Source organism: Mauremys reevesii, linkage group 14, assembly GCF_016161935.1.
Source record: "Mauremys reevesii isolate NIE-2019 linkage group 14, ASM1616193v1, whole genome shotgun sequence".
In the NCBI taxonomy this organism is placed as follows: domain Eukaryota; kingdom Metazoa; phylum Chordata; order Testudines; family Geoemydidae; genus Mauremys; species Mauremys reevesii.
The window spans coordinates 29,355,155-29,378,036 of record NC_052636.1 but is presented as its reverse complement, the minus strand read 5'-3'; the positions used below and the strand labels follow the sequence as shown (position 1 = coordinate 29,378,036).

The following is a 22,882-nucleotide window of genomic DNA, read 5'->3' as shown; positions in this document are numbered from 1 at the left end:
CTCGTTTGGTTTGCCTTAGAGGTGGAAAAACCCCAGCCTAGGGCTGTGACTGCCCTGTTTGAGCAAGTGGTCCTGAATTGGCACTCTCAGTTGGGTCCCGCCAGAACCGCCTCGTCAAGGAAGCTATCAGAAATCAATGACCAATCAATGAAAATAAGAAGGAAGTTTTGAAAAGTATATTAATCCTAACAATGGTAGTGATAAATTACTAGACGGAAATGGCAGAATTATCAAAAATAATGCAGAAGAGGTAAAAGTGTTCAATAAGTGTTCTCTCCTGGATTTGGAGAAAAACAGATGCTGTACTTGTATCATAAGATGTTGACGACGACACTCCTTCCATTCCAACAAGAACTCACAAGGACATTAAACAGCAGCTATTACAGTTAGACATGTTTAAATAAGCAGGTCCAGATAACTTGTATCCAAGAGTTTTGAAAGACCTGGTGGAGGAGCGTGGTGGACTATTAATGTTGATTGTAATTAGGACTTGGAACACAGGGAAAATTCCAGAAGACTGGAATTAAGCTAATGCTGTGCCAATACTAAAAAGTGTAAAAGAGATGACCCAGCTAATTACAAGAGTGTCAGTCTGATATCAATACTGAGCAAAATAATGGAGCAGTCGATACTGGATTTTATTAATAAAGAATTAAAGGAAGGTAATATAATTAGTATCTGTTAACAAAGGTTTAGAGAAAATAAGGATATCCTTATTAGATGAGATCAAAAGTTTGGTTGCAGTTAATATTATTGATGTAATATATCTAGACTTCTGTAAGGCATATGACTTGATTCAGCACAATATTTTGACTAAAAAACTAGAATGATACAAAATAAACACGGCATACATTAAATAGATTAAAAACTGGGATTGTAAATGGGGAACCATGGTCAAGTGGATTTATTTCTAGCGGGTTCCCACATGGATTGCTTTTGCCCGTGTGCTATTTAACATTCTTATCAATGACCTAGAACAGAATATAAAATCATCACGGATGAAGTTTGCAGTACCACAAAGATTGCGGGTGGTGGTAACTAATGAAGTGGCAGTAGATTCAGGCTCCAGCACTGGGAGTCAGAGAAGTTTTCCCAGCCCTGGCTGGAGGGTTATTTCCTGTTCCACAAAGAGGAGAAGTTCCATTCCCAAATCCCTTGAAATTAGGCCCTATCTGACACTACACCCCCATATTCATCATAGTGGTATGGTTATAATATGATTAGGACATAATTATGATGCATTTTGTGCAAGATGTGTCATGTGCTGAATATGATTATCCTATTTGTGTGCATGGATCATGTTTGTATTTGAAGTTATGGATATTGACTCTGTATCTGTATTTCAAAGGTGCTTACTCTGGGTAACACCCACAACGAGCCTTTCAGGTACAACAATGAAGAAGCCAGACAGAGCTAATGGCTTATCAACAAAGACAATGGATCGTGGAAGAGCTTAGCCTTCCTGTGATTGTTTCAGCCAGCCTATGAGTCATGGCTACTATGACTCAGCAGGACATGCTAGGACATGTGACTAGACCACATGACAACAAACTCCATTTTGGTACCTGTATTTTTCCACAAACTGGACTGGGAACTGAGTTTGGAACAAATGGTTCCTGCCATATGGAAAAGCTACATAAGGTGGGGTGTGACATCATCTCTTGGCCTCATTCCCCACACAAGAGAACTCCTGGAAACACTTGAGGAACAAAGACTGAACTGGGGGAACTGCTGGTAAAGGGATTTCTAGCTTGTGTATGGAAACTTGGGGGACTGCTTGTACCATCAGTCAGGGTGAGAAATTGCTAATTCAAATTCTATCCATCTAGTATGTTAGGCTTAGTTTGAGTTTTTGGTTATCTGCTAAGTAATCTGCTTTGATCTGTTTGCTATCACTTAGAATTGTTGGGATACGTTAGGGTTCAGTAAAACAGCTGGGAAGCTGCTAATGTGCTGCCATGCATTGGGGACAAAGACATAAGCAGGCAGTAATTCTTTGCTTAACAAATAAGTTGCCATATTTTTCCTTTCTCTGTTGCTTGTAAGAATTGACATTGATGCAGCTGCATGAGAAGTGTAGTTGCTGGAATGAATGTCCTTTGTGTGAAAGAAAGTAAAAGAAATGTTATCTCCCTTCCCTTCCTTTCCCAGCTACATAAACAAGCCCTGGCTTATGGCCCCTTCCTCCCTCCCGAGAACTGCTCATTGATCCTTCCTCCATACCCCGAGAACTGCTGTTTAGGGAAATTTGTAGCAACACGTTATTGCAAAGAACGGTATTTTCAAGGTAAAAATGCCTCTATGATATGTGTAATACTGTGATAGTGGATAGGGGTGGGTATACTAATTGTATGAGTGTTTACTACTTAATGAGGGGTTTTGGCGTGTTGTAACGGATGTAGGTGTTTACATACAAACTTAGATAAAAGGCATGTGATGTAACTTATCCAGTACTTACTCGATAGTTGGGTCAAGGGGAACAAGTAACACAACAAAGAAGCCTGTATTCATATCCGCCTCTGGATCAACCGGCTCCTTTTTTGTTCTAACAATAATTACTTAAAATCTACCTTTCTGCCATTAATAAACTTGTTTTATGCTTTATCTTAATCAGTGCATTTTGAATGAAGTGTTTGGGGAAAAGCTGAGCTTGGTTAGCACAGGCTTGTTGTGCACATCTTTTCCATATCGAGGGGAAGGCGAACTATATTAACGAGCTTACATTATACAGATCCCTGTGCACTATAAGATGGTATAATTCTAAATTTATACTACAGCAGGTGTGCAAGGTTGGGGAGCTGGGAAATTGGCTGTTGTCGTCTATCTGTCCTTGAGTGGCTCAGGTAAAGCACTCAGGTAGCTTAGTTGGATGCATGGCGCCACCTGCTGTCGTGTTGGGTGATAACAGGCCCTGGAGAGGCTGGCTGAATCTCCAGCAAAGCAGCGTGAGAAGGGCCAGCCCAGCTTGAGGGTTAGAGGGCACAGCGGTTCCCAGAACCCTCCCAGACTGCACCCCGGGGTGACAACCCATCACACCCTAAATTACATAAATCTCAGCAGGTTTGTCACATCCTGTCCCCTCCCTTTCTCCACCCGAGATATTTCCTGCCTCCCACCACCTCCAGCCGCTCCTACCCTCCTATGCATTTACTGCTCCTCTTCCTCCAAGCAGAACCCACCACCAGCTCCCTGGTAATCCCTTACCTGAACCAGCTCCATTGCAGCCATTTCCTTCCCTTTGGGAGGATGAAATGATCTGGCGCAAAACGTGGACGTTAACCTGCAGCCTGCCAGGACGAGAAGGGCAATGTGAGAGAATGCAGAGGGGGCTTTTGTCCATTCCACATGCTGATTCCCCCCTGAATTTTCACTGTTAATGGACACTCTAGGTTCTGCCACACTGTGAAGCACAGAGTGACCTTATTCCAGTACAGGCCTAGCCCCCTCCCACCATGGTGTAACCCTCTGAGACACGGTGAAACCCTCCCAGTAACATCCTCTGTTATACTTACCAAGTTTGCAGACAATCCCAAGCTGGGAGGGGTTGCAAGTGCTTTAGAGGATAGACCAGGGAGGGAGAGCTCAGTGGTTTCAGCATCGGCCTGCTAAACCCAAGGCTGTGAGTTCAATCCTTGAGGGGGCCATTTAGGGATTTGGGGAAAAAATCTGTCTGGGGATTTGTCCTGCTTTGAGCAGGGGATTGGACTAGATACTCCAACCCTGATATTCTATTATTAAAATTCAAAATGATCTGGAGAAAAGGCCTGAAGTAAATAGGATGAAATTCAATTAGGACAAATGCAAAGTGCTTCATTTAGGAAGGAACAATCAGGTGCACACGTACAAAATGGGAAATTCCTGCCCAGGCAAGAGCACTGCAGAAAGGGAGCTGGGGGTCATAGCGGATCACAAGCTAAGTATAAGTCAACAGTGCAAAAGGCAAACATCATTCTGGGATGTATTTGAGGGAGTACTGTAAGCAAGACACAAGCAGTAATTCTTCCACTCCACTCTGTGCGGATTAGGCCACAACTGGAGTACTGTGTCCATTTGTGGGTGCCACATATGAGGAAAGATGTGGACAAATTGGAGAAAGTTCAGAGAAGAGCAACAAAAATGATTAAAGGTCTAGAAAACATGACCTATGAGGGAAGATTGAAAAAATTGGGTTAGTTTAGTCTGGAGTAGAGAGGTCATGATAATAGTTTTCAAGTACATAAAAGGTTGTTACAGGGATGTGTAAGAAAAAATTGTTCTTAACCTCTGAGGATAGGAGAAGAAGCAACGGACTTAAATTACAGCAAGGGCAATTTAGGATGGAGATTAGGAAAAAAATTCCTAACTGTCAGAGTGGTTACACTCCAGAACAAATAGCGTAGGGAAGTTGTGGAATCTCCATCACTGGGGATTTTTAAGAGCAGGCTGGACAAACACCTCAGGGATGGTCTAGATAATACTGAGTCCTGCCTTGAGTGCAGGGGACTGGCCTAGATGACCTCCCAAAGTCCCTTCCAGTTCTATGATTCTATGAAAAAAGGCCAGAGAAGAGCAGAATCAAAGGAGTCACTCTGGGGATTCTCCCTGTCACTGTCCCCAAGGCAGCTCTCTCAGGTTTACAAAGCTGTTTGATGCTCCAGCCTTTATCCAGTCTCTCCTGGCAGTGCCCCCTTCATGGGCTGGGCCTAGTTTTAGCTTTTGGGAAGCGTGACCCCGGGGGCTCTGAGACTGGGCCTTCTTGCCTCAGCACATCTTGTTCCTTTCTGTGGCTCCCCAGCAAGTCCCACAGCCTCATACAGACTGTGAACATAAGAAGGGCCCACTGCCTCAGACCAATGGTCCGTCTAGCTCAGTGGCTAATGCCAGGTGCATCAGAGGGAAAGAACAGAACAGGTAACCATCAACTGGCCATCCTGTCACCCATTCCCAGCTTCTGGAAACAGAGGCTAGAGACACCATCCCTGCCCAGCCTGCCTGTGACACTGGCAGATGAGGTGTTAGCTCTTACACAAGCCCTTGTGTCTTAACTGAACATGGACAAACACACAGTGGAATCAGTCTGACTCACCTGTGTTAGTATTGATAAAACAGGTATTAGGATTATAAGAACATCTTTAGACTTCATTAAATGCTTGTGAGTTGCTGCATGGGTTAATATCTGACTAGTTGCATTGTGAGCCTCTGTGGCTCTGTAAATCACCAGACAGGAGAGAGACTTTACCTAGGTGAAGTGCTGATTGGCAACCGAATGCATTACACCCTGCCTGGCAGGAAAGGTCCATCAACACCAGAGACACTATTATGGGACGTTAAAGAAGACACAAGACTGTTGTTGTGCTCTTGACTTTCCATTAGCTGAGTTTCCAGGACAGAGCACATGGCAGGAAGGGGATGAAAAACCCCATACAGAAGGAACTGATGATCTGTATGCTGCTTGGACTCGGGGGGGCAAAGTTTTTACGCATCAGCAAGAGATCCCCAGCTGCCTAGCCGGGGTTAGTCCTAAAGAATATGCAGAGCTTGCTTATTATAGAAGCTTCTATTACCATTTGAAATTTCAGACTGTAACTCATCTGCATCTATAGGATTACCTGCTTTAACTTTGTAAACAACTCTCATTTCCTTTTAAATAAATATTAATACAGGTTATGACAGGACTGACTACAAGTGTTGTCTTTGTTGGAAGATCTAAGAGTCATTTGACCTAAGGAAGTGACTGGTCCTTTGGGACTGGCAGTAACCTGAACATTGCTGTGATTCATAGAATCATAGAATCTCAGGGTTGGAAGGGACCTCAGGAGGTATCTAGTCCAACCCCCTGCTCAAAGCAGGACCAAACCCAACTAAATCATCCCAGCCAGGGCTTAGTCAAGCCTGACCTTAAAAACCTCTAAAGGAGATTCCACCACCTCCCTAGGTAACCCATTCCAGTTCTTCACCACCCTACTAGTGAAAAAGTTTTTCCTAATGTCCAACCTAAACCTCCCCCTCTGCAACTCGAGACCATTACTCCTTGTTCTGTCATCTTCTACCACTGAGAACAGTCTAGATCCATCCTCTTTGGAACCCCCTTTCAGGTAGTTGAAAGCAGCTATCAAATCCCCCCTCATTCTTCTCTTCTGCAGGCTAAACAATCCCAGTTCCCTCAGCCTCTCCTCAGAAGTCATGTGTTCCAGCCCCCTAATTATTTTTGTTACCCTCCGCTGGACTCTCTCCAGTTTATCCACATCCTTCTTGTAGGGTGGGGCCCAAAACTGGACATAGTACTCCAAATGAGGCTTCACCAGTGCTGAATAGAGGGGAATGATCACATCCCTCGATCTGCTGGAAATGCCCCTACTTATACAACCCAAAATGCCATTAGCCTTCTTGGCAACAAGGGCACACTGTTGACTCATATTCAGCTTTTCGTCCACCGTAACCCCTAGGTCCTTTTCTGCAGAACTGCTGCCCAGCCATTCGGTCCCTAGTCTGTAGCAGTGCATGGGATTCTTCCGTCCTAAGCAGGGCCGGCTCTACAGTTTTTGCCGCCCCAAGCAGACTGCTGAATTGCCGCCCTGGGCTGGGGGGGGGGGGGGGGGGCAGTCCGTGTGCCCGTTGGGTGGCCGGCGCGTTTAAAGGGCTCTGGGCTCCCGCGCGGGAACCCAGAGCCTTTAAATCCCAGCCGTGGCCGGGAATCAGAGGGCTCCGGGCTGCCCGGGAGCCCAGAGCCTTTTAAATCCCAGCCGCCGCTGGGAATCAGAGGGCTCCGGGCTGCCCGCCGCGACGGGGAGACCAGAGCCTTTTAAATCCAAGCCGCGGCCGGGAATCAGAGGGCAGCGGGCAGCGCAGAGCCTTTTAAATCCCAGTCGGCCGGGAATCAGGGTTGCGGGTCGGCGGCTCCGGTGGACCTCCCGCAGGCATGCCTGCGGGAGGTCCACCGGGGCCATCTGCCGCCCTCCCCCACGATGCCTCCCCAAGCGCGCGCTTGGCGCGCTGGTGCCTGGAGCCGGCCCTGGTCCTAAGTGCAGGACTCTGCACTTGTCCTTGTTGAACCTCATCATATTTCTTTTGGCCCAATCCTCTAATTTGTCTAGGTCCCTCTGTATCCTATCCCTACCCTCCAGCGTATCAACCACTCCTCCCAGTTTAGTGTCATCTGCAAACTTGCTAAGGGTGCAGTCCACACCATCCTCCAGATCGTTACTGAAAATATTGAACAAAACCGGCCCCAGCACCGACCCTTGCGGCACTCCACTTGATACCAGCTGCCAACAAGACATGGAACCATTGATCACTACCCGTTGAGCCCGACCATCTAGCCAGTTTTCTATCCACCTGACTGTCCAGTCATCCAGCCCAGACTTCTTTAACTTGCTGGCAAGAATACTGTGGGAGACTGTATCAAAAGCTTTGCTAAAGTCCAGAAATAGCACATCCACTGCTTTCCCCTCATCCACAGAGCCGGTTATCTCATCATAGAAGGCAATTAGGTTAGTCAGGCATGACTTGCCCTTGGTGAATCCATGCTGACTGTTCCTGATCACTTTCCCCTCCTTTAAGTGGTTCAGAATTGATTCCTTGAGGACCTGTTCCATGATTTTTCCAGGGACTGAGGTGAGACTGACTGGCCTGTAGTTCCCTGGATCTTCCTTCTTCCCTTTTTTTAAAGATGGGCACTACATTAGCTTTTTTCCAGTCATCCGGGACCTCCCCCAATCGCCATGATTTTTCAAAGATAATGGCCAATGGCTCTGCAATCTCATCGGCCAACTCCTTTAGCACCCTCGGATGCAGCGCATCCTGTCCCATGGACTTGTGCTCGTCCAGCTTTTCTAAATAGTCCCGAACTACTTCTTTCGCCACAAAGAAAAAAGGCAGTCATCTGCAAACCAGCTGAGCAGCAAACAGCAAAGAGGCAAACAGAAGGAGTTTGCCTGGGAGCTGACTGAGCAGAGAGGTACGCTAAGTGCTGCATTAGGGGGACTGCGCTGGTGAGTATCTGAGTGTCTGTTGAGGGGACAGTTTGACCGTGTGCTTGATTGTTTGATTGCTTGTTTGAACAGTGTGATTTGGGAGTGCTTTGTTCCAGCTGGGCCTGACTGTTATAAAAAAGCACTCAGCTGCGAACCAGGGGGTAAGGCAGTGGGGTAAGGCAGGGGTTCTCAACCAGGGGACTGGGGCCCCCTGGGGGGCCGTGAGCAGCTTTCAGGGGGCTGCCTAGCAAGGCCGGCATTAGACTTGCTGAGGCCCAGGGCAGAAAGCTCAACTCCCAGCGCATGGGGTTGAAGTCAGGGCCCTGAGCCCCACCACCCGGGGCTGAAGCCAAAGCCTAGGCCAGGGGTCTCAAACTCAAACGAGCACGAGGGCCACATGAGGACTAGTGCATTGAACCGAGGGCCGCATCACTGACACCCACCTTTGCTGCCTCCGGCCCTGCCCCCACTCCACCCCTTCCCTGCCCCAATCCAACCCCTACCCCAAAGTCCCCACCCCAACGCTGCCCCCAGGGGGTGCAGAAATGGTGCAGGGTGCGGCGGGGGCTCAGGGCAGGGGGTTGGGGTGTGGGATGCGGCAGGGGGCTCAGGGAAGGGAGCTGGGGTGCAGGAGGGGTGTGGGATGCGGCAGGGTGCTCAGGGAAGGGAGCTGGGGTGCAGGAGGGGTGTGGGATGCGGCAGGAGGCTCAGGGCAGGGAGCTGGGGTGCAGGAGGGGTGTGGGATGAGGCAGGGGGCTCAGGGAAGGGAGCTGGGGTGTGGGATGCGGCAGGGGGCTCAGGGAAGGGAGCTGGGGTGTAGGAGAGTGTGGGATGTGGCAGGGGCTCAGGGCAGGAGCTGGGGTGCAGGAGTGGTGTGGGATGTGGCAGCGCGCTCAGGGCAGGGAGCTGGGGTGCAGAGGGGGTATGGGATGCGGCAGGGGGCTCAGGGCAGGGAGCTGGGGTGCAGGAGGGGTGTGGGATGCGGCAGAGGGCTCAGGGCAGGGGGTTGGGGTGCAGGAGGGGTGCGGGATGTGGCAGGGGTTCAGGGAAGGAGCTGGGGTGCAGAGGGGTGTGGGATGTGGCAGGGGCTCAGGGCAGGGGTTGGGGTGTGGGATGCGGCAGGGGGCTCAGGGCAAGGAGTGGGGGTGGGGGATGTGGCAGCGGGCTCAGGGCAGGGAACTGGGGTGCAGGAGGGGTGTGGGATGAGGCAGGGGGCTCAGGGCAGGGAGCTGGGGTGCAGGAGGGATGTGGGATGAGGCAGGAAGCTCAGGGAAGGGAGCTGGGGTGCAGGAGGCGTGTGGGATGAGGCAGGAAGCTCAGGGAAGGGAGCTGGGGTGCAGGAGAGGTGTGGGATGCGGCAGGGAGCTCAGGGCAGGGGGTTGGGTTGCAGGAGGGTGTGGGATGTGGCAGGGGCTCAGGGCAGGGGTTGGGGTGCAGGAGGGTGTGGGATGCGGCAGGAAGCTCAGGAAGGGAGATGGGGTGCAGGAGGGTGTGGGATGTGGCAGGGGCTCAGGGCAGGAGCTGGGGTGCAGGAGGGATGTGGGATGTGGCAGGGGCTCAGGGAAGGAGCTGGGGTGCAGGAGGGGTGTGGGATGCGGCAGGGAGCTCAGGGAAGGAGCTGGGGTGCAGGAGGGTGTGGGATGCGGCAGGAGGCTCAGGGCAGGAGCTGGGTGCAGGAGTGGTGTGGGATGTGGCAGGGGCTCAGGGAAGGGAGCTGGGGTGCAGGAGGCGTGTGGGATGATGCAGGGGGCTCAGGGAAGGAGCTGGGGTGCAGGAGGGGTGTGGGATGCGGCAGGGAGCTCAGGGAAGGGAGCTGGGGTGCAGGAGGGGTGTGGGATGCGGCAGGAGGCTCAGGGCAGGGAGCTGGGGTGCAGGAGGGGTGTGGGATGTGGCAGGGGGCTCAGGGCAGGGGGTTGGGGTGCAGGCTCCAGCCCGGCGCCGGTTACCTAGAGCAGCTCCGGGGTGGCAGCAGTGGGCACCGGGGCCAAGGAAGGCTCCCTGCCTGCCTGCCCTGGCCCCCGGCCCCGCGCTGCTCCATGTCCCTGAAGCCTCGGGGACGGGGGGGACGGGCTCCGGCGTGCGCTCTCTTGCCGCTCCTCTAGGTACCTCCCGCGATGCTCCCATTGGCCGCGGTTCCCTGTTCCCGGCCAATGGGAGCTGTGGGGGGCGGTGCCTGGAAGGAGGCAATGCAGGAGCCCTCTGCCTCTTTCCCCCTCCCCCAGCCGGGAGGGGCGAGCTGCCAGCTGCTCCAGACAGCGGCACGGGGCTCGCAGCGCCACGGGGGCCATCCCGCGGGTAGGCAGAGGGGAGCTTGGCGGCCACACCCAAGAGCCCCGCAGGCCGTATGCAGCCCGGGTGTTTGAGACCCCTGGCCTGAGCGATGGAGCTTTGTGGTGGCCCCTGTGGCATCCCCCCTAACGCCAGCTCTGGTTACTGTGGCCCACGTGGGCTGTGGAGTTTTTATAGCATGCTGGGGGGAGGGGGGACCTCAGAAAGAAAAAGGTTGAGAACGCCCAGTGCCAGGGACCATCTGTCACAAAGGTGAGCTCACCTGCGTGGTGAGATATATGGGATCACCCAAGGGGACTGTCTGTGATTCCATGTTAATGCTGTTACAGAGCCTGAAGCGTTTACACTGGATACTTGGTTGGTGAAATCTCCATACAGACCTCACACCCAATTTGGGGTTTGTTCCCTGCTTCTCACCAGTCTGCCTGAGGCCGGTGCTCGTGCTCTCCAGTCACTGGGGACAGCGTTACAGAGACTTACGGGCACAACACCACCAGCAGCAATTGGCAGCACTGCAGAGCAGGCTTCACAGGGACACAGTGTGGGCCAAAGGGTCTGTGGTCTCCACCAAACCCCCGTTCTCCTCCAGGGCATGTCAGCATCCCGGCAACCTTCTAGGAGGGTCCAGGCTGCCACCCATCTCCAGCACAGCATCTCCCGTGCCCCACGATCCGCCTTGTCTCCTCAGAGGTGAGTGACGGAGGGTGCACAAGGGGTCCGGTTCGGGGAGGGAGAGGGATAACAAAACACACCCTCTGGGGTCACCTCTCAGGAAGTGACGGTGACAGGCTTTGTGGTGGCAGTAAAGGGGGAGGGGAGGGTGTGGGAGCAACACCCTCAAAGGCAATGCTGGAGACCCAGTGAACTCTGAAGGGGACTGAGAGTCTCCCAGGGCCCCATATCCTGTTGGGATCTGTCCAAAGTCCCCCCCACTTCTTTTCTTTCATTCCTTTATTTACCCTCGTTTGCTGACAGTCGACTCTTGTGCTGTTTCACCTGGTGCCCCAAGAGAGGAAGACAGGGCCCCGCGGCCTCAGGCAGGGTTGACAGCTTAGAACAGGGGTCCCCAACGTGGTGCCTGCGGATGCCACAGCGCCCACCAGGGCGTCTAAGTGCGCCCGCATACTGGCCGGTGAACCGAAATTCAGCGGCATTTTGCTGGCAACGCCTCTGGGTGTGTCCCCTGGGTCAGAAGTCAGTGTCCAGCCCTGTGGGGCTGTGCTCCTGGCTCATACCTCCAGCACTCACTGCTGCCCCTCCCTTACCAGCTGCACTGTTCAGTCAGCCCCAGGCCTCTGTGAGGTCACTGCCCCCCGCCCCCACCTCCAACCTTCAAACTAGGACCTGGTGCACCAGTGCCAATCAGAGTGCACTAGTGTAACTTCTGTCTGTACTAAGGGTTTGCACCAGTGCCTAAAACACCAGGGCGGCAGAGACCTTCAGAAACAGCAGTACGGTGGCACTAGAACCTATTTGTAGCTCAGTCACGGACAGCCTGGGTGACCTTGGACGCGTCAATGTTTCTCCTCCCAACTTCAGTCTCTTTACCCAGCTGCCACTCACTGGGGTCTCCTCTCTCTCCAGAGCTGCTCACCACTACAGTCTGTGTGGGTGTCCCCAGAGCTAAGGCAGGTCAGCTCTGGAATAGTCTTACAAGGGGGGCTGGGGAGTCTCTGTCCCTGGAAGTTTTTAAGAACAAGTAGGACAAAGCTCTGCCGGAGATAAATTACATATACTTGCTCCTGCCTCAGCAGAGAGAGCTGGACTTGATGACATCTTGAGGTCCTGTCCAGCTCTACATTTCTAGGATGCCATGAAATATATACGTATAAAACACAACATCCAGAGTAAAACCCACCACAACATAATGTCAGGAAACTCAGGGAAAAAAAAGGAAAAAAGAAACAACAAAAGCCACAGCATATAATGACAATATAGAGGAAAAGAAAACACGATGCAAACTAACACACCCTAGGACAATATTACACAATGAAGAAAAAAAAAAAAAAAAGAGCTCATCTCAAACCAGCACAACACAGGCACCAAACATGCTGAGGCAAAACAGTGCAGCATAAAACTGCTACACAACATGGTGCGATCACAGTTCCAAATGGCACCATGCAAAACACCTCAGCGTAGAACAGGACACAGCACAAAAGAGAATTATTTCAATAGAGGCCTGGAAGGGATCTTGAGAGGTCATCTCCTCAAGCCTCCTGTGCTGAGGCAGGACCAAGTATCCCTAGACATTCCCAGACTGGTGTCTCTCTAACCTGGTCTTAAAAACCTCCAATGAAGGAAATTCCACAGCCTCCCTTGGAAGCCAATGAAAGGCAAACACTGACCAAAACAACGCTGTACACACACACGCTGGGCTTGGGGTTAAGGGGAGAGGCAAGAATTCAAACAATCTGGGTTCTGCCCCAAATTCTCCATGCAAACTTGAGCAAATTACTTCAGCTCTTTGAGCTTCAGTTTCCCCATCTGTAAAATGGAGAGTCGCCTCCCACCATTGGCCTATTTAGCCTTTGAGCTTTTTGTGGCGAGGCCTCTCTGTCCCTGTGGGCATGTCCACACTGCAGTCAGACACCGGCGGCTGGCCCGTGTCCGCTGACTTGGGCTCACACGGCTCAGGCTGTGGGGCTGTTTAATTGTGGTGTCCATGCTCCGGCTGGGGCTGCAGCCCAAGGTCTGGCACCCTCCCACCTCGCAGGGTCCTACAGCCTGGCTCCAGCCCGAGCCCAGACATCTACACTGCAATTAAACAGCCCCTTCGCCTGAGTCACCTGGCATGGGCCAGCTGGGGGGTTTTAACGGCAGGGTAGAGATACCATTGGTGTCTGTTCAGCACCTGTCACAATGGGGACCTTGATCTTGGTCAGTGTCTATGCAAAGCCCTGCAGAACAGGGGCCTGACCTCAGTCGGGGACTCTGCAACTCCCAGCATTGCAGGATCCCGGATTTTGTTCGGGTTCCCTGCAGCATCTGGCAAATTGTGGGGGCAGGATCTCTGTCAGGGTCTGTGCAGTGCCCAGTACAGTGGTGGGGCATGATCTGGGTCGGGGTCAGTGCAGTGCCAGACCCAACAGGGACACAGATCTCAGTCGAGGTCTCTGAAATGCCCAGCACAATGGACACAGCAGTTTGGGTCACAGTCATGCGCTGCCTGGCACAAGGGGGGCCATGATCTCGGTCCAGGTCTCAGTTTTACCTGGCACAACAGTGGGGTCTGATCTCACCTGGGGTCTCTTCAGTGGCTGGCAGAACAGGGCCCAGGTCTCAGTTGGGGTCTCTGCAGCAGCTGTCATAACAGGAACACGCTCAGTACAATAAGAGCCCTGATCTCAGTCACACACCTGGAGAGAAAAGTGGGAAGATTTTTGAGCATTTGATATCAGTATTTCAGAACTGAGGAGAAAATGGGGCACAAACTAAATATTTGCCAATATAAGGGACAAGCATCATGTGGGGAGATTTTATGTCACCATTCAACCACTCAAGAGGAAAGAGGGGAAATTTGAGGAGATTATACAGCGATAGTAAATCAACAACAGAATGGGATGGATTCTTCTTGCCTCACATTCACATGGCCGGCAGGGATCCCTGGGTGATGTGGCTTTCACAAGGAAGAGGAGTGGGGCTGGAGTGAGGTCACTGGCTATGGGGAGGGGCTGGCAGTGGGATCTGGGAATGTGACTAGTACAAGGGTCAGCAACCTTTCAGAAGTGCTGTGCCAAGTCTTCATTTATTCACTCTAATGTAAGGTTTTGCGTGCCAGTAATACATTTTAATGTTTTTAGACTGTCTCTTTCTGTAAGTCTATAATATAGAACTAAATTACTGTTGCATGTAAAGTAAATGAGGTTTTTAAATGTTTAAGAAACTTCATTTAACATTAAATTAAAATGCAGAGCCTCCTCGGACCGGTGGCCAGGCCAGGCAGTGGTCCTGCACAGGCGGCTCTAGAAATCACGCTGCCCCAAGCAGCGCGCTGCGCCGCCCTTCCCGGTCCTGCGGCGGGTCCCCTCTTCCCGCGGCTCGGTTGAGCTCCCGCTGCGGCAGGTCGACCGAGCCGGGACGAGCGGACCTGCGGGATGACTGCGGCGGGTGCCGCGGTCCCGGTTGACCTGCCGCAGTCATGCCTGCGGGAGGTCCAGCCGAGCCGCGGGACGAGCGCCCCCTCCGCAGTCATGCCTGCGGCAGGTCCACTCGTCCCGGGCTCCGGTCGACCTGCCGCAGCCATGACGGCGGCAGGTCCGCCGGCCCAGCCTCCCGCCCTCCCCGGCGGCAGGGGACGCCCCCTACATTTTGCCGCCCTAGGCACCAGCTTGTTTTGCTGGTGCCTAGAGCCGCCCCTGGTCCTGCAGCATCTGGCAAATTGTGGGGGCAGAAACACGAAAATCAGCTCGTGTGCCATAGGTTGGCTACCCCTGGACTAGCAGTTGGTGAGGGGGGGCTGCTGGGTTGGGCAGGTGGGGGAGGGGAAGTAGCTGGGAGGGGAAACCTGGGGCTGGGCCGTCTCCATGGGGGACACTTGCTCCTCCCTCCCCTCCCTGGCCCTTCCCAGGCCCCGTTGCCAGCAGAGAGTGGCCCCCCCAGCCCAGCCCAGAGGTGTCCCTGTCTCAGGGCCCCCCCAGCCTCTGCCCATTCACCCTCTGCCCAGCTCAGGAATCCCACGGGGGAACCATTTACCACCCGAACAAGTAAAAATCCCTGCAGGTGTAAATGGGGGAAACCCCCCAAACCTGAGACCTGAACTGACCACTGGCGATGGGGATAGAAAATGGGGCACAATCGGGGGGGGGGACAGGGGACTTCTCAGGGGTTGGGGAGGGGTCACCCTGGGCGCTGCTCGTGGCTCTCTAGGGAGAAAGGGGGCAGGACGGGGGAGGAGGGGGGTCCCCACGGGAGGGGGCAGCGGTAAATCCGAGGGGATCTCAGCCCCCCCTTTCTCTCCCCGCTCCTCGGGGGGTCACCTCCCCCCCGGCCACGGTTAATGAAGGGCTCTCCCGCCGCGATCTGCGCATGCCCAGAGCCCCACCGGCACCAACCCTTCTCCGGCCCGGGAGAGGCTCCAACGGCCCCGCGCGAGCCAGGCAGAGCCGCAGCGCTCAACGCTCCTTTCCAGCCCGGCTCCGTCTCCTCTGCCGACGTCACTTCCGGTCCAGGGAGAGACAGGAACTACAACTCCCAGCCTGCCCCGGGGCCGCTTCCGCTCTCTCCGCAGCCCAGGGAAGGCGGGTTCCAGCAGCTGTTACTGCGCATGCTCCGTGCGAGCCCCGCTGGGGGCGGGAGAACAAAGCTGCTTCTGCCGCCTCCGCGTGAGCCGGGCCCGGGCTGAGCCGCTGCTGCTCCCCGGGGGGGGTCTGTGCGGGGGGGCCCGGCCGGGGGGGGTTTCTCCAGCTGGGCCCCGCCCCCCGGGCAGCCCCGGGCTCTGCCCGCCCCAGCCCCGCCCGGAGCCCCTGGGGAGTGAGAGACCCCGGGGGCGCTGGGGGCGGGCACGTGACTCTGCCCCGGGGAACCCGGGAGAAGCCTCGGAGCCGCCTCGGCCCCAGCGGAGCCGCAGCAGGATCCGCCCCCGCCCCGGATGGGGGGCGGGGCCCGGCGGTGCATTAAATCGCTCCCAATAGCCCTGTGCTGCTCCCGGGCACTGCGCATGCTCAGTAGCAGCTGCTGAAGCCGCTGCCCTTCCCTCTGCCCGTATCAGCCGGAAAGTTCCGCTGGGAGGGAGCGGAGCGGGGCCGGGGGCTGAGCAGGGAATTGATGGGGGGGGTCAGGCAGGTGGGGGCTGGGTCAGGAGGGGACTAAAGGATAGATCCGGGCGGGGGAGCAGGCGTTTTGCTGGGGGGGCGCAGGGGGGGAGTCGGGGTTGCGGGGGGGGGTCATTGGGGCGGGACATTTGAACTGTTTTGTGCAGCCAGGAAATTCCCGCGGGGGGGGGGGAGGTGAGTTCACTGAATCCTGCCCTGTTTGTGCCCCGTCCTCCCACATACAAAGTCTCTCCAGCTTTTCCCCTTTTCCCCATTATCACACGTGGCTAGAAAATCCAGGGAGATTTCCCCCCCTCCCCCGATCAGCTCTCTAACCTCCCATGATTTCCCCCTGGTCTCTCTCTACTTCTCAAGTGTCAATTTAAAATCTCTCCCATGGGGCAGCTTTTCCCACCCATTTTATCTGCAGCGATTTGTTCTCATTTAGGTGGGAAATTGTTGCCCTGAGTCATTCCCCAGCACATGGCTGCCCCTGGAGTGGGGGTGGGAGGAGATGCCCGTTCTCTGCCAGTGCGGGGATGGAAAAGCACGTGTCCCCCACGGAGACTGTCCAGACCCGAGCTTCCCAATCCCACCCACTGACCCCAAACTATCAACACAGTTTCCCCCAGCCCTCAGTTGCCAGTCACCTGCCCGTCCCCCACTTCCGCCCCCTTCCTTTATCCAGGGAGCCTTCCAGCCCTCCCCTCCCCCCTTAAATCAGCTCCTTCCAGGCTCCCTGCTGCCCATGTGAATGGTGGCAGTGGGGGGGAACCATCACTTTGTGTTTCTGTATTGGACAGTCTCATAAAATCCAGGCAAACAGTCTCCCTTTTCCCTCTAGTTATTTAATAGCAACATAAAATCCCCCTCAGATCTTGGTATTTTTCTCTCATGTTATCAATTGCTTAGCTTGTGACTTGTTTTCTCTGCAAATCTCAAGGACTGATATAAAATACTCTAAACATTTGCCCCACTTTTCCTTAGTTGTCTAATTCTAAGTGAATATCCCCTGAGATTTTTTCCTTGTCTCTCTCATGATAAAATACAAAGAAAATCTCAGATTTACACCTTTCCTCAGATTCTTGAACATGGATACAAAATGTTTGCAAATGTTGCCCATTTCCCACTTGCCCATGTTCTAGTCATTTATCAAATATTGATGTGAAATACACTCAGATTTTACCTCATGCCAACAACTGATATAAAATCCCTCTTTTACACTTTCCTCTCTATAATTGGCAAAAATAGATCCAAAATTGCTCAGATTTCCACCCTTTATTTTTCATTTCTGAACATTGATCTCAAAGCTCACGATTTCCCTCTTTCTATGTCAATATCAATTAAAAATCCTCTCAGGTTTGGGGCTGTTCCCCGTGTTTCTAAATCCCAGCAACTTCTTCCTTCGAGGGAACCTGTTGCCCTGAATTCTCCTCCATCCTAGAGGTCTCGGAGTTAAATTGCCCAGAGATCATCTTTCCCGTCTCCTTTGAGAATCATTTGTTCCCTCCTTTACCTCTGTTAAAATGTTTGCTGATGAAAGAGACCAGCCAGATATTTAATACACATCAAGGCCAGAGGCCTCCCCCTGTTTGGGGGGTCAGTGGTTCCCAGCTGGTAATGGGAGAGTTGGCTGGACCCTTTTCTTGTCTCCAGCTGGCATGGGATGAGGAGGTCACTCTGAGTGCAGTGTGGGTCCAGAAGTATCCTAAACCCCATGACAAATGGGCTCTGTGATGCAGCCACTTCTGGGTTGGATCCATGGTGACCATTATTTGCTAGTGACAGGGCATGGACATGTCTTACCTTTTTGCTGAAGGGCAGGCGGGGGTCCTAGGAGGGCAGTGGGGGAATCTCAGGATGGCAGTGAGTTCCTAACGGGGGTCCCTGGCTGGTGTGGGCTCTTGGTGAGGGGAACCTTTGGGATTCCCAGTCAGCAGTGAAGATCTGGTGGGCGTTCTCTGGCCGGTGGGGCTCTGAGGGGTATCTGGGTTCTCTGGCCAGGGATTCTGGGGGTTGGGTCCGAGGAAATATCTGGCTGGGGGGGTCTGGGTACTGGGGATGTTGGGGGGGCCCTGGATGGAGGCTCTGGGGGCTGCTACTAACCATGTTCCTTCTATCTCATCAGCTTATGCCAGAATCCTGGCTCCAAGCACTGCCCGGCATTCCCCGGCCAGGCCCAGGCACCGTGATAACTTTCTAGCCACTTATCAAACACTGTGAGGTAAAATGACAGATTTTGCTTTTCTCCCCTCTTGAAAACCACAGGAACTTCTGGTTTCATAGGGAAAATTCCTGCCCGATTCCTTGTCCTAGATCTGGAGGGTGAGGGAGGTGGGAAGGGGCTACACTATGGCACTATCTTCCACAGCATTCTGGACTCGTTCTTTCTGAAATCTGGATTCATTGAGAGAAATGTTAATAAAGAGTCACTGTATGGAAAGACAAGGAGTGACTCCAGATGGACAGTGGGGCAAATGAGATTCTTCCTGTGAGGAGGGGCTCTCATTAGCTGCTCTCCCCAGAGAGCTAAAGGAGGGAAGCTGCTCAAACGCTCTGTCCCTCTCTGCTCAGGATATTGGGGTTCAGCTTCCTGGGTCAGACGCTGCAGCCTCCATTGTGATCTGGGAGACCAGGCTTAGCAGCTGCTGCTCCCCCAGCGGGGTTCTGTGCTGGGAAGTGACCTGAATTAAAGCTGCTTCTCTGCCCGGCCCAGGGGATGACTTTCTCCAGCTGGTCCTAGCCCCCTAGGGCAGCCCTGGGCCCTGTTAATACTAAATTCTGATCCAGACATTCCAAGTAACTGAAAGAAACAAAGGGAAAATGCTGGGGTCTGGCCTTAAAATGACTCTACACAAACAGACCTCCCCCTCATTTCTCGTCCAATTAACAATTGCAGGAGCAAATCCAGCCATGGGGGAGCAAACTACCCAGGAATGGGACTTTCCTACCAGACGGGCAGGGAGAGGGGAAAAGGAGATAGAAGGAGAAAGAGAGACTGAAAGGGGCTGTGGGAGAGAAGAGTTTGGAGAGAGATTTCCAGATCTCTGATCTGCCCAGACAGATGTATTACTGCACCCTGGATAGAGTCACTTTCCTGTGAAAAAGATGAGAATCAGACAGAGGAAAATCCAGTTCCTGACTCCATATCCCTCCTGCTGGGGTGTGGCTGCCGTGGGGTCAGTGTCTGAGGGGATCCCCCACAGTGACTCCTTTGGTTCTGCTTTTTTCTAGCCTTGTGTTCAGAGACTTTGTTACGGGGTGAGGGGAGGGAGAAGGGAGGTTAAAAATGTCTCTGTGGGCTTAGCCTGGCAGGAGAGGCCAGGTCTACATTGTAATAAACAGATTGAGCATTTCCCAGCATGGCAGACTCTAGGGTGTCTGTCTGCAGGGAAGGGGCCTAGGGGGAATCATGTTGTGAAATGAATTAAAGCCTGTTCTGAAACCTTCACAACTGCCCTTCTCGCCCTGCCAGGCTGCAGAATAACGTCCATGTTTCGCTCCAGTTCATCCCGTCCTCTCGTTGGACAGGGGAGAGAAATGGCTGCAGAGGAGCCAGTTCAGGTAGGTATTATCAGGGGGTTGCTGGGGAGAGGGACAGCAAATCCGTGGGAGATGGGAAGGTTTGCACAGGCTGGTTTGGAGGTTGCAGTCTGGTTTGCAGGAAATGCACAGGGTGGAGAAAGGGAGGAGGACAGGGGTGTGCTAACCCTGCTGGGAGTTATTTAATAAGTGGCCTAGATTCTAGGAACAGACCCAGGAGGTTCAGCAGTGGAAATGCTCTAGTTTGTGGAGCAGAAAATAACCCAGCTGCATGGGGCTGGGAAAACTGACCAGACTCATAGTGCTGGAGCCCGACCTGACTAACCAGCGGCTGCTGTGAGATATGAAGGGGGCACCCACCAGTGAGGCTTAGGGGAGATTCCCCTCCCTTCACATCCAGCTCTTCAGAATGGGGAGGGTGTTGGGCTTCCTACCAGGGAGCTGTCCCTGGACCCTGCTAGGGGCTCCATCTCCTGAATCAGTCTGTGGATAGTAGGGGGGTGATGGGTCTGCTGGGAGACAGGAGGGGCTCTCACTTCGTCCCCTCCCCCTGGTGTTTCCTGGATGCTCTGAGCAGGGTGGGGGTGGGACTCTGACTGCAATGCACCTAGAGTTTCTGTTTGGTTCCTGTCCCCCATGTATAGGGGGGCTGTGAGTGGGGCAGCAGGTACTGAGTGTTGGACTCTTGCTCTTTCAGGGGCTGGTGACCTTCGAGGAGGTGGCTGTGTATTTCACCAGGGAAGAGTGGGCTCTGCTGGACCCCGCTCAGAGAGCCCTCTACAGGGATGTCATGCAGGAGAACTATGAGAATGTGACCTCGCTGGGTAAGGAGTCCTGTCCCCTCTGTTCTTGGGAGGGGAAAAGAAGAGAGATGGTTCACGCCAGCCCCACAATGCCACCTCTACTCTGCCCTGTTGCAGCATTACCCCAATATGCCAGTGACACACATACAGACTGCCACAGACCCTCCCCTGCTGCAGAACACTTTGGGAACAGAGCACAGGAGCCGTATTGCACAGTGTCAGATATCTCCTGTTTGCTGAAGTAAAACTGAGGGTTAGGAGCGGCATAATCAGCAGAAGCTTCCTACCCCTGACGGCTCAAACCCTGAGCCTTCTTCTCCCAGTCCACAATTATGCTTGGGGTGTAACGAGCAGGCTGCTGGAGTCAGAGCTGCAGGTCCAGGGTCACTTATCACACAGACACTCCGTGCATCCTTGGCTGGGGGTATCCAGAGAAGGAAGTTCAGTGGCGGATTTAGCGTTAGTGGGGCCCTGTGCTCAGCTCCATTTTAGGGGTCCCTCCTTGGGACATAGGCAAGAAAAAGAACATTCTCTCATTTCCCTCCCACCCCCATTTTTCATTCTTTTTTTCCTTCCTCATCCTCCTCCTATAAGTAATAGGAAGTAACTGAAAATAAAGTGAGGTACATTGATTGTTTTTGTCATCTAACCGATTTTTCCACAGACCACTTGAAAATTGCTGAGTCTTGGTGCACCACTTAATGATCTTTCTGTATATTGTTTGTGCCGTTAGCTAACTATTTTAAAGCGCTTTGGATAAGAGCCCTTTATTAAAAATTAAAAATGTTGGAGTGCAGGGTCTGGCCAGGAGTTAGGGTGTGGGAGGGGGCTCAGGGTTGGGGCAGGAGGTTGGGGTGTGAAGTGCTTACCTGGGGCAGCTCCCATTTGGTGTGAGGGGTGCAGGTGGCAATGTAGAGGGGGTGTGTGCAGGAGCTCCCATTTGGTGCTCAGGGTGCGGTTGAGGATGTGTGTGGGGGGGTGCAGGAGTCAGAGCAGGGGGCGTGAGGGCTCGTTATGTGGGAGGGGATGTAGGAGTCAAGTCTGGGGGCTGGGAGGGTGGGCTGGGGTACTGGGGGTGCTCCCAGCCCCCTACCCTGAGTGGCTCAAGCAGGGGCTGGGGGCAGGGGGGTATGTGATAGGGGAGTGCTTTGTAAAGCAGTGAGCAAGTGACCAGGGAGCTTTTCAAACAGGGCTGCTAATGGGGAGTTTCGTGAGGGAGTTTGGAAGGGGAGTGGGAAGCGGGCGAGGTGCTCTTGCCATTCTTTAAAACACTTAAGCTATAATACAAACTTCTTGATTGAAACAAAACCCCTGTTGTTAACCTAGGTAGCTGTAAGAGAGAATGCAGGCAGGAGCCCAGCAGCAGAGTGGGGGCTATCCTGTTTATTGCACTCAATGTAGCATGTATGATTACCTGCCCTGTGGGCGGGTGGCTTACGTGTGCATTCGGTGCAAGGAGCTCCTGGCCCTCAGAGACCGCGTGGAGGCTTTGGAGGCCAGGGTGGTGGAACTGGAGACGCTAAGGGAGGCAGAGAAGTATGTCGATGAGGCTTTCCGGGACACTGTAGATTTCTCCCACCTCTGGTCAGACAGCCACTGCGCTGTTGAGGAGGATGAAAGGCCCAGGGAAGGAGAGCAGTCAATGGGAGCAGAGGGAAACCTTCCCATAGTTGGGACCCTCCTCCCAGATGGTGTTGGGGTAACCTCTTGCACTGAGGTTACCTCTCCGGGGAGGGAACCCCAGGCATTAAGAAAAGGCAGCTGTTAGTAATGGGAGATTTGATCATTAGAAACAAGGATAGCTGGGTTTGTGATGACCGGGAGAACCGTATGGTGACTTGCCTGCCTGGTGCAAAGGTTGCTGATTTCTCAAGGCATCTAGATAGATTTATGTGTAGTGCTGGGGAGGAGCCGGTGGTCGTGGCACATGTAGGCACCAGTGACATAAGGAACGGTAGGTGAGACGTCCTGGAGGCCAAATTTAGTCTGCGAGGAAAGAGACTGAAATCTGGGACCTCTATGGTGGCATTCTCAGAAAAGCTTCCAGTTCCACGCACAGGGCAAGGTAGGCAGGCAGAGCTTGAGTCTCAATGGGTGGATGAGATGATGGTGTAGAGAGGAGGCGTTTAGATTGATTAGGAGCTGGGGAAACTTTGGGGATGGGTGAGCCTATACAGGAAGGATGGGCTCCACCTAAACCAAAGTGGAACCAAACTGCTGGCACTTAACATTAAAAAGGTTGCAGAGCAGTTTTTAAACTAAGAGATGGGGGAAAGCCAATGGCTGCAGAGGAGCTCGTGGATCGGACAGAGACTTGTCTTAGAGGGGAGTCTAGTGATAGAGATTTTCTAGTTCTAGTCAGGAAGAGAGGCTGAAAGAGGATAAAGTAGGGGCCAGATCATTCACACACACAAGAATCTGACACATCAGAAAAGGGCAGACAAATAAACAGTGACAAGTTTTTCAAGTGCTTGTACACAAATGCTAGAAGTCTAAATAATAAGATGGGTGAATTAGAGTGCCTCGTGTTAAAGGAGGATATTGA

General features: G+C 53.1%; 1 long non-coding RNA gene across 1 annotated transcript; it reads right to left on the bottom strand.

The window, feature by feature from the left end:
- Nucleotides 1-3,227: 3,227 nt before the first annotated feature.
- Nucleotides 3,228-15,458, bottom strand: LOC120381990. Its single transcript, XR_005588211.1, has 3 exons — nucleotides 15,293-15,458; nucleotides 13,481-13,597; nucleotides 3,228-3,287 (listed from the first exon to the last, which is right to left on the bottom strand). It is a non-coding gene; the product is annotated as an uncharacterized LOC120381990 (long non-coding RNA).
- Between the last annotated feature and the right edge of the window lie 7,424 nt (nucleotides 15,459-22,882).